Consider the following 12,408-nt stretch of genomic DNA (forward strand, 5'->3'; position numbering starts at 1 on the left):
ATATTTCAAAGGAACCAAGAACAAGCCAAAGCAATTACTACACTTAGAAGTGGTAAGGTTATCAACAATAGAGTTGGCAATGAAGTTACTAATGAATCTGATCATGTGAATGCAGGGGTTACTCAAGGAGAAAATGAGAAAGCAAATGAGGAACCAAGCCATGCTACTTCCTCATTTGAAGCACCAAATCTTCACAAGGCCGAGAAACCTTACACTCCACCAATACCATTCCCTGGAAGACTTGCCAAGAGCAAGCAGGATAAGTCATTTAAGGAAATATTTGATATTCTAAGTAAAGTGAATGTTAATTTACCTTTTCTTGATGTCATTAGGAACATGCCGGCTTATGGGAAGTTCTTCAAGGAGTTAAACAACTACAAAAGGAAGTATGGACCACATGAGAAGGTAGTAGTGTCCGAGAATGTAAGTGTCGTGTTGCAAAGAAAACTTCCACCAAAGCTCAAGGATCCAGGAAGTTTTTCTATCAACATTGATAGGAGCATATTCATGCGACTTAAATGGCTTGTTCTCGTGCATTTACGTTATGTTTCTTTAGTTATTTTAGTCCTTTAAGCTATTTTCGTGTGTTTGTAGGTCCAAAGGGCTAAAGGAGCAAAAAGATGCATTTTGGAGACTTTTGGAGCACTTTTGGGCTAAGGATGGATAGCTTATGCTTGGAGCCAAAGTGTTGGACGAAATTGAAGACCTAATTGAAGACCAAAGTGTTGGAACCTTGAACCTTTAGTTTTAGGACATTTAAACCTTTCCTATATCCTTAGCCGTGCATAACATTCCAACATTCCATTCCTTCATTTCAGCCACACTCCCACATATCATTACTTATCATCACCACTTATCACATATCATTCACCACATATCATTCACCACTTATCATTCACCACATATCATAACCACATATCATATCACTTATCACTTATCACTTATCATCACCACTTATCACTTATCATAAACCACATATCCATACACTTATCACTTATCATAACCATACACTTATCACTTATCACTTATCACTTATCATCACCACTTATCACTTATCATAAACCACATATCCATACACTTATCACTTATCATAACCATACACTTATCACTTATCTCTCCCATTTCAGATTGCATTCCCTTGCATTCCAACCAAAACCGTGCACATGCACTTGTTCCTCCATTAAATCAGCCACATGCATTCATCATCACAACCTAGCTGTCATTCCACTTTAACCCACATGCATTTCCACCCACATGCTCTCCTATTTCAATTTGCATTCCCATTCACACACCAACAACACAAAACAGCCCATCCTTGCACATGCATTCCTTTAATTCATCATTGCACCACAAATCATCAACACATGCACCCTTTAATTCATTTTCAGCAGAAAAACACCATCATTGCTGTGGCTTTCCCATTGCATTTCCTGCCATTCCACATGCTAATTTAATCACATGCACTCCCATCCATTTCATCATTGCAACCATTGCAGAAAATACCCATCATTGCCGTGCATTCCCTTTCATTTCTGTCCAAAACACATGCATTCCCACCCTTTAATCACATGCATAAATCAGCCACATGCATCTCCCATCACCATTCCAGATTTCCACCAAGTTCCTAGCTGTCATGTTCCCCCCATTTCACCTATAAATAAGCATCCATAATTCACACTCATTCATACACATTTCATTCTCATTCACTCTTCCATTTCAGAAATTCATCCATTGTACATACCACAAACACTTCCCCCTTTGTGCCGTGAGTTTCCCTATTAATCCAAACACCATTCCCCAAACCATTCACACCACCAAACCTCACCTTAGACCTTGTGCTACAACAACGAGGAAGAGAAGAGTGCCTAAACGTTCATACAATTCAAGTTTGAGTTGTTGGAATGTTTAGGTGTTTCTTTGATTTCAATGTTTAAATTCAATTCTCTTTGTTTTGTACGTATGAGGAATGGAAGAGAAGAGTGCCTAAACGTTCATACAATTCAAGTTTGAGTTGTTGGAATGTTTAGGTGTTTCTTTGATTTCAAAGTTATGAGGAACTAAACCCCCCTTGGTTAGGGGGTGATTCGAAATAAATGTTTATGCTTGCATTTTGATTTGATTACTTCTAATTACGTTTCATAAATTGTGAATTCAATTTGTTTAACTGTTTGATTGATAACCTATTTATGTATGTTTATTGAGAGTGCACGCTTAATTTTCATGCATGAATATGACGCTAGAATATAAGTGAGTTTCACCTAATAGTTATGAACTTATATTCACAAGTAGTGGAGGTTGCTTATAAACAATCGCGTTAAACAAATTCTTGGCATAAGTTTCATGCAATCATAGTAACGAATGCCTCGTCAACACTTATAATTTTCATAGAGCGTAATGATTCTTGCTTGTATCTCTATTATGCAATCATGTAGGGGACTTGTGGGGAATGTTTTGGGTTGTCGTATGCAATCATCCAATTCAATAACGTTAGGAAGATTTGAAGGTTAATTAGTGCATCACGGTTAACTTGGGGTGTTGAGAATTAATGATTTATTGAAACGCAATTGGAAATCATTTTATTATGCAAGTATAACATATGTGGAGATGAACCCCGTAGCTAACTTTCCATCATTCTATTCCATCAATTTCGTTTGTACAATCTGTTTTGTTTCCAAGTTTCTGTTTTAGTTTTAAATTCGTCAAAACCAATCCCCCATTTATTTTAAAGTGTTAGATTAGTTAGAATTACATTTAGTTGTGTTTTTAAGAGTCTTGAGTCAAGTCATAACTTAATTTCGTCCAAATTTGTGTTTGTACTCAAATCTGCCCAGAAAGTGGTTTTTAGGCAGTTTTGAGTGTTTTGGGTGATGTTTGAGTCTTTTGGTTTGTTTTAGTGTTTTAAAGTTTAGTTTTACATTCTTTGAGTCTAGTTTAGTGTTTTATATTGCGTTTTTACGTTTTTGAGTCAGTTTCCAAGTGATTTGCAATCCCTCCTAATCCCCGGTTAAGAACGATCCCTACTTATACTTATACTACAATTGTCAAAAAGAGGGTTTAATTTGTGCGCGTATAATTCACGCATCAAACATCACCATAGGGGACAAGAAGGTAGAGAAGGCGATGCTTGATTTGGGTGCTAGCATCAACTTAATGCCTTATTCCGTGTACCTTCAACTAGGTTTGGGGGAATTGAAGGCCACTACCATCTCATTACAACTTGCGGACAGATCCGTGAAATATCCAAGAGGTATAGTAGAGGATATTCTAGTTCAAATTGATAAACTAATCTTGCCTGCGGATTTTGTAGTGTTGGACATGGAAGAAGCTCCTATACATGACCGAGAGTTGCCTATTTTGCTTGGGAGGCGTTTTATGGCCACGGCCAAGACCATCATTGATGTGCAAAATGGACTCCTCACTATGACAGTGCTAGGAGAGACCGTTCAATTCAAAGTGTTTGAATCTTTTTCACATCCTTCCTCATCTCTTGATTGTTATGCCATTGATGTGCTCGATTCGCTTATTTTCTCTAAGTTCTTGCAGGCACAATCTAACGAACCATTACAAACTGTTTTGAGTCAATCTCAAGACGAGTTTGATGATGAGGATGCACTTATGGAAGAGGTAGCTGCCTTGGAAGCATTGGCACCGTATCCTTTGAATGTTTCACCTCTTTTGGAACCTTTAGATTCATCAATGTCACATCTAACCCCTTCCACTGTTAAGGCACCAAAACTTGAACTTAAACCACTTCCACCACATCTAAAATATGCATATCTAGCTGAATTTGAAACTCTTCCAGTTATTATAGCTTCTGACCTCACCCCAAATGAAGAAGATAAGCTAATTAGGGTGTTAAAAGAGTTCAAATCAGCTATTGGTTGGTCTATTGCAGATATCAAGGGAATAAGCCCTACCATGTGCATGCATAGGATTCTTTTGGAGGAAGGAGCAAAGCCAACCCGTGAACCACAAAGAAGGCTCAATCCACACATGAAAGAAGTTGTGAGGAATGAAGTGTTGAAGTTGTTAGATGTGGGGATCATATATCCCATTTCTGATAGCAAATGGGTGAGTGCTATTCAGGTGGTACCTAAGAAGGTGGGAATCACGGTGATGAAGAATGAAAACAAAGAGCTTGTGCCCACAAGACCCACGGCTAGTTGGCGTGTTTGCACCGATTACAGGAAGTTGAATTCTAGTACTAGAAAAGATTACTTTCCTATGCCTTTCATAGATCAAATGCTTGAGAGATTGGCAGGTCACTCACACTATCGTTTTCTTGATGGTTACTCAGGTTACAATCAAATCGCAATTGCTCCGGAGGATCAAGAGAAAACTACCTTTACTTGCCCCTTTGGCACATTTGCATATAGGAGAATGCCTTTTGGACTTTGCAATGCTCCAGCAACATTTCAAAGATGCATGTTGGCAATCTTTTCCAATATGGTAGAAAGGTTCATTGAAGTATTTATGGATGACTTTTCAGTGTTTGGTTCCTCTTTTGATGAATGTCTTAACCATCTCTCTTTAGTACTTCAAAGATGTCAGGAAACAAATTTGGTTCTCAATTGGGAGAAGTGCCAATTCATGGTGAACCAAGGAATTGTGTTGGGACATGTAATCTCTAGCAAAGGAATTGAGGTGGACAAAGCCAAAATTGACATTATCACCAATTTGGCAGCTCCCACAACCGTGAAGGGAGTAAGAAGTTTTTTGGGACATGCGGGCTTTTATCGTCGTTTCATTAAGAACTTTTCAATGATCACTCGTCCATTATGCAATCTGTTAGCTAAAGATGTTGTATTTCATTTTGATAAAGCTTGTATGGATGCATTCAATACTTTGAAACATGAATTAACCTCGGCCCCTATTATTATGGCACCAGATTGGTTGTCACCTTTTGAATTAATGTGTGATGCTTCTGACTATGCTATTGGTGCTGTTTTAAGGCAAAGGGTGAACAAGCTCCCACATGTGATCTACTATGCAAGCCGGACTCTAAATGATGCTCAACTTAACTATTCCACAACTGAAAAGGAGTTGCTTGCTATTGTTTTTGCTTTAGAGAAGTTTCAGTCATATCTTGTGGGATCTAAAGTTATTGTGTTTTCTGATCATGCAGCCCTTAGGTACTTGTTGACAAAAAAGGATGCTAAACCACGTTTAATTAGATGGATACTCTTGCTACAAGAGTTTGACGTGGAAATCCGAGATAAGAAGGGAAGTGATAATGTTGTGGCTGACCATTTGTCACGGCTCAATGAAAACCATGGAGTTGGACAACCTTTGCCTCTAAATGAATCATTTCCAGATGAGCAACTCCTTGTTATTCAAGAAAAAGAACCTTGGTATGCTGATTTTGTTAATTATCTTGCTTGTGGTATAATTAGAAATGATCTTTCTTTTCAGGAAAGAAAGAAGTTCCTTGCCATGGTAAAGCACTACGTTTGGGACGAACCATATTTGTTTAAATATTGCCCTGACCAGATCATTAGGAGATGTGTTCCAGAGAGTGAGCAACAAAGCATTCTAACGTTCAGCCATACATTGGCATGTGGAGGACATTTTGGTGCCAAAAAGACATCTCTAAAGGTTTTACAATCTGGTTTCTTTTGGCCTACTTTATTCAAGGATGCTTTTGATTTTTGTTCTAAGTGTGATAAGTGCCAGAAAATGGGGAACATTAGCCGAAGAAATGAGATGCCATTGAACAACATTTTGGTGGTGGAGCTCTTTGATGTTTGGGGAATCGATTTCATGGGCCCATTTCCATCCTCTTTTGGATACTTATACATACTAGTGGCAGTAGATTATGTATCCAAATGGGTTGAAGCCCATTGCTACAAGAACTAATGATCATAAGGTTGTTTTGAATTTTCTTAAAGATGTGATTTTTTGTAGGTTTGGAACCCCAAGAGCTATTATTAGTGATGGTGGCAGCCATTTCTGCAACAAACCCTTTGAATCCTTGATGAAGAAGTACAACATCAACCACAAAGTGGCAACCCCGTACCATCCTCAAACCTCGGGACAAGTGGAGATTAGCAATAGGGAGATCAAGAACATTTTGATGAAGACCGTGAGCCCTACAAGGAAGGATTGGTCACTGAGGTTGAATGATGCACTATGGGCATATAGAACAGCATACAAGACCCCCATTGGCATGAGTCCTTATCGCCTTGTGTTTGGGAAAGCTTGTCACTTGCCAATGGAGCTTGAACACCGTGCATATTGGGCCATCAAGAAGTTCAATTTTGATTACATGGATGCTGGCATAGCAAGGAAGCTTCAACTTAATGAGTTGGAAGAACTCAGAAATGAGGCATATGAGAATGCCAAAATCTATAAGGAACGGACTAAGCTCTATCATGACAAGGCCATCCTACGGAGGGAGTTTCACCAAGGTATGAAAGTACTTTTGTATGACTCACGTTTGAGACTTTTTCCAGGTAAATTGAAGTCTAGGTGGGTGGGACCATTCAAGGTGCTGCAAACATTTCCCCACGGAGCTGTGGAGATAGAGAACATGAAGAATGGCACCTCTTTTAAAGTCAATGGGCAGCGATTGAAACCATATTTGGAGAAAGTGGAGGAAGAGCAAGTCTATCAAGTTGTAGATTTTCTTGAGTTTACAACACCGTAAACAAGCTACCATGTCTTGCCTAGACATTAAATAAAGTGCTTGCTAGGAGGCAACCTAGTGTGGTTTGTGTTCTTTCCTTATTTTGTGTTTATTTTGTCACCATTCCATATTCCTTGCCTACTTGCATTGCATACAGTTTTAAGCATTGAGGACAATGCTTAAGTTAGGTTTGGGGGTGAGGGATGGAAGGTTTGTTTTTGTGTTAGTTTTGGTTAAGTGTGTTTTGATAGGAGCATATTTAGGCGACTTACTTAGCTTGTTTTCATGCATTTATGTTATTAATTCATAGTTGTTTTAGTCTTTTAAAGTATTTTCGTGTGTTTTTAGGTTCTAATGGCAAAGGAAGCAATAAAGTGCATTTTGAGGCTATTTGGAGCATTTTTGGGCATGGATTGGATAGCTTAACCATGGAGCAAAGAGGATGGACGAAATTGAAGACTAGAAGAGTTAGGAAAGGCTACAAATCTGGTGGAAGAAGTCCTAATACAATGAAGATAAGGAAGAAGCAAGAAACAAGGAACCTTATCCAACCTTACCTTATCCTATCCTATCTCTAACATTATCCTATTCTATCCTATCCAAATCAGGTGGGGGCTTAAACCTAGCTAATTAGGGGGAATCAATTACACATTTAAGCACCTAATTCAGTTTCTAGAAACCTTATCCTTGTTCTAGAACCCTTATCCATCCTTGCCGTGAGTTTTCCTTGCATTAGAGGGTTTCTAGAAGCCCTAATCTGCCCTATCCTTTAGTGCCGCACCTATCCCTTCTAGGAAGCTGATTTCCCTTGCCTTGCAAGGCATTCTAGAAGCCTTATCACCTTATCTCCTTACCTGCCGCACCTAGGAAGCATTATCCCTTTCTATTTCTGATTTCTAAGCCTATTTCCTTGTGGATTTGGGTTATTCAAGTCCATATCTGATTACCCTAGGGTTTTAAGTGCCTATATATACTCATATTAACCCCTAGATCAGATCACCACCTCTCATACACATTCATTAATTCCAGAAATTCGTCCAACCCTCTCCACACCTTTGCCGCAGCCACCAAACACTTTTCTCCTTAGTTTTAAGCTTTGCCGCACCATCCCCTTCCCCTAAACACTACTACATCCCTCCATGACCATGCATCCATACACCTAAGGCCCTAAACCTGTCCCTAGACCTTTGCCGCACCAAGGAGGAGGAGAAGGAAGCTCGGAAGTTCATGCAATTCGAGTTCGCGTCGCTGGAATTTCTAGGTGTTTCTTTTCCTTTGAATTCAATGTTTAATTTCAATTCTCTTTGTTTTGTGCGTATGAGGAACTAAACCCCCCCTTGGCTAGGGGGGGATTCGAAACACATGTTTATGCTTGCGATATGATTTGATTACTTCTAATTGCGTTTCATAAGTTGTGAATTCAATTTACTTATCTATGTGAATTACATTGATTTGTGTGTGTTGGTTGAGAGTGCACGCTTAATTATCATGCATAAATTGGATGCTAGGATATAAGGAAATTTCACCTAATCGTTATGGAATTATATTCACAAGTAGTAAAGGTTGATGATCTCAATCGCGTTAAGTAAATTCTTGGCATAAGTTTCATGCAATCATAGTAACAAGTGCTTCGTCAATGCTTATGGTTTTCATAGAACTTAATGATTCTTGCTTGTATCTCTATTATGCAATCATGTAGGGGACTTGTGGGGAATGTTTTGGGTTGTCGTATGCAATCATCCAATTCAATAACGTTAGGAAAATCTGAAGGTTAATTTAAGCGAACCTAATTAACTTGGGGCGTTGAGAATTCATGGGTTATTGAAAAGCAATTGGAAATCGTTTTATATGCAAGTATAACATGTGTGGAGATGAACCCCTTAGCTAGCTTCCCATCCATTCAATTCCATCAAATTCGTTTTTACAATCTGTTCTAATTTAAAAAGTTTGTTTTGTTTTTAATTTCGTCCAAAACCAATCCTCCTTTACTTTGTTGAGTCATAGTAGTTAGAAATCACTTTAGTTTGTGTTTTTAAGTGTCTTAGGTCAAGTTAAAACCAATTTTCGTCCAAAGTTGTGTCTAGTGATCAAAACTGCCCAGATTGTGTTTTTAAGGCAGTTTTGAGTGTTTTCTTGTTGTTTTGAGTCTTTTGGTTTGTTTTGGTGTTTTAAAGTTTAGTTTTGCATTCTTTGAGTCTAGTATAGTGTTTTATATTGTGTTTTTACGTTTTTGAGTCTAATCCAAGTGATTAACAATCCCTCCTAATCCCCGGTCTAGAACGATCCCTACTTACATTCTTCACTACAATTGATAAAAAGAGGGTTTAATTTGTGTGCGTATAATTCTCGCATCAAATTTTGGCGCCGTTGCCGGGGATTAGCAACTTTGCTAATCCTTTGGATTGTTATTTTCGTTTTTCTTATTAGATCAGATTCTTATGTTATTTTGTTTCTTGTTTTAGGTACTTGTTTATGACTCGGAGTTCTAATCCGGTTCACGAACATATTTTAGACTTTGACGACGATTTTGAGCGTGAGTTGAGACGTAAGAGGAAGAACCCGGAACCTAGTGAATCAAGTGCAAGTTCCAAGTCCGTTTCTGAATTTGAAGAAGAAGTGGAAGACATGGCAGCGGACAACCGAACAATCAAGGAGCTTTCCGCTTCGGGATTGGCCAATGCCGCACCCTTGTGCATCCAATACCCAAGGGCGGCTCAAGACAAGACGGCCGAGTTCGAATTGAAGTCAAGCCTATTACATCACATTCCGAAGTACCATGGGCTATCCATGGAAGATCCGAACAAGCACTTGAAGGAGTTTGAAGTCATTTGCTCAAGCATGACTCTGGTGAACGTGGATGAGAGCATCTTGAAGATGAAGGCCTTTCCCTTTTCTCTCCAAGAGAAAGCGAAAGATTGGTTGTACGAATTGGCTCCCGGAACTGTCACATCATGGGAGAGCATGAAACAAGCTTACTTGGAGAAGTTTTTCCCAACTTCTCGAGTCATCCTCCTACGAAAAAGGATAAGTGGAATTCAACAAGATGAAGGTGAATCCTTTCCTACTTATTATGAACGTTTTAAATCTCTTGTTGCTTCATGTCCACAGCATCAAATGAAGGAGGAACTACTTCTACAATACTTTTACGAGGGACTTCTACCTATTGAACGTCAAATGCTAGATGCCTCAGCGGGAGGAGCCTTGGTGGACAAGACCCCCACGGCTGCAAAGTCCTTGATTGCTAATCGAGCATTGAACGCTCAACAATACGAAGGCGTTGGACAGAGGAGTACCCCACGGCAACACCAAGTCAATGAGGTAAGTGCCATAACCGAACTTCAAAATCAAATGGCTAACCTTACTACGTTGCTTTCTCAGGTGGTGGAAGGTCCAAAAGTCAAAACCGTAGCTTCTTGTGGCGTATGCTCCAAGCAAGAACACCCTACGGACAAGTGCCCACAATTGATCGAGAATGGAGGGTGGCAGACACTCAATGCCGTGGGATATGGCAACCAATACCAAACACGTGGTGATCCGTTTTCTAATACTTACAATCCCGGTTGGCGTGATCATTCGAATTTCAAATGGCGAGACCCCCAACAAGGTCAACAACAAAGCGGATTTAGGCAACAACCCCCGGGTTTCTATCAAAAGCCGTTGGCACCACCACAAGCCCATGCACAACCTGCCCAAAGCAATGTAGGTAATTCAAGTGATAATGATAAGATTTTTCAATTACTTACTACTTTGACGCAGGAAGTCCAAACTCAAAACAAAGAGAGGCAAATCCAAGACAAGAGGGTGGACAACTTGGAGAAACAAGTGGGACAAATTGCCGAGTTCATGGGGCAATTTCGTGAGCAAGGAAGGTTGCCTAGCTCAACGGTGGTCAATCCGAAAGGTGGATTCGAATCTGCAAAAGCTATGCATTTGCGAAGTGGAAAGCAAGTCGGATCTGACCTCAAACCATCCAAATCACGTTCCAACGAGGGGGACGAGTTGAGAATTGAAGAGGAGGAGCAAAGGCCACTCACGGCCAAGGTGGAACCAAATGTGCCGCAAGTTCCAAGTGATCCCAAGTCGTCCAATTCATCCAATAAAGGTAAAAACGTGTCAAGTTCAGTTCCTACTAATGATTTTCCTGCGAATGTTCCTTTTCCTAGTAGGTTTAAACAAACAAAGAAAGAAGAAGCGGAAAAAGACATTTTGGAGACGTTTCGGAAAGTTCAAGTCAATATCCCCCTTTTGGATGCAATCAAGCAAGTCCCGAGGTACGCCAAGTTCTTGAAGGAACTTTGCACTAATAGGAGGAGGATTTCGACCAAGGAGGTTGTAGAAATGGGTGAAAACATCTCAGCCATCTTGCAACGCAAACTGCCCCCTAAATGCAAAGATCCGGGTAGTTTCACAATTCCGTGTGTTATTGGTAATTCTAGGTTTGAATCTGCCATGTTAGACTTAGGTGCATCCATAAATGTCATGCCATATTCAATTTATGCATCTATGAACCTAGGAGCGTTGAAAAATGATGGTGTTATTATACAATTGGCCGATAGATCTAATGCCTATCCAAAGGGAGTTTTGGAAGATGTTTTAGTGCAGGTTAATCATTTGATCTTTCCGGCGGATTTCTACGTACTTGAGATGGATGAATCGGACCATGCCCCGTCATTACCCATTCTCCTTGGAAGGCCATTCATGAAAACAGCTCAAACAAAGATTGATGTGGCCAAGGGAGTATTAACAATGGAGTTTGGTGGTGATCTAATTAAATTCAATGTTTATGACTCTATTAAGAAGCCTAATGATGTTCGTTCTTGTTTTGCCATTGATATGCATAAGGATATAGGGCAGGAACAATCCACACCTATCAAGAAGGATGCATCAAGAACCACCATTGAAGAGGGAATTGGAGTGGTTGCCCTAAAACCACCCAATCTGGCCGAGAGTAGCCATAATGACATTGTTGATAGGGCTACCACTTTTGAGCTTCCATCACGATATGTTTGTAAGTCTCCAACCCCAATTCCAATTCCCATTTCAACTAATAGGTTGTTACCTTCTTTGGTGCAGGTTCCAAATCGATTTCAAGGTGGTGGGAGCATTTACATGGACTTCCGGAACCAAAATACCACCATTAGGGAGGATCACTATCCCCTCCCATTCATAGAGCCATATTACGAAAGTGTTGAAGGGCAAGTTGTGGAGGACATCCCACTCCATGCCGTGGGCTCCAAGAGAGGATAAGAAGAATGTTCGTCCGGCTGCACGACGTTAAAGCAAGCGCTACTTGGGAGGCAACCCATGCATTCAACAAAGGAAGACCTAGAAAGCACTCCAATTCCAGATTTGCGTTCCTAAACTCTTCTCTTTGTTGTTGATTTTGTTTCTGCCATGTTAGGTTGTTAGATGTTGTTTTGTTTGTTTGTTTGTTTGTTTGTTATTTGTGTGAGTCTATGCTTGAAACATTGAGGACAATGTTTGATTTAAGTGTGGGGGGGTAACCAAAGTGTTTTGATGCAAATTCGTAGGGTTTTGTCACCCATAATTTCAAATGTTGTTTCTTGCTGTTTTTAGGTGTTTTTAGGCTGTTTTGGTGTGTTTTAGTATTTGTTGTTCTAAAAATCCGAAAATCCCAGAAAAAATTGAAAAAATTGTTTTGAAAACCCAAAAAGAGTTGTTTTTAAGTTGTTTTTGTGTGTATGTTTGTGTCTTAGGGTACCTTCCAACACAATGATGAGGATTCGGTTTGTAATTGCATGACTATTAAAGAGAATGATTAA

The sequence above is a fragment of the Pyrus communis genome, chromosome 1 (genome assembly GCF_041283825.1).
Source record: "Pyrus communis isolate YQ-2024b chromosome 1, ASM4128382v1, whole genome shotgun sequence".
In the NCBI taxonomy this organism is placed as follows: domain Eukaryota; kingdom Viridiplantae; phylum Streptophyta; class Magnoliopsida; order Rosales; family Rosaceae; genus Pyrus; species Pyrus communis.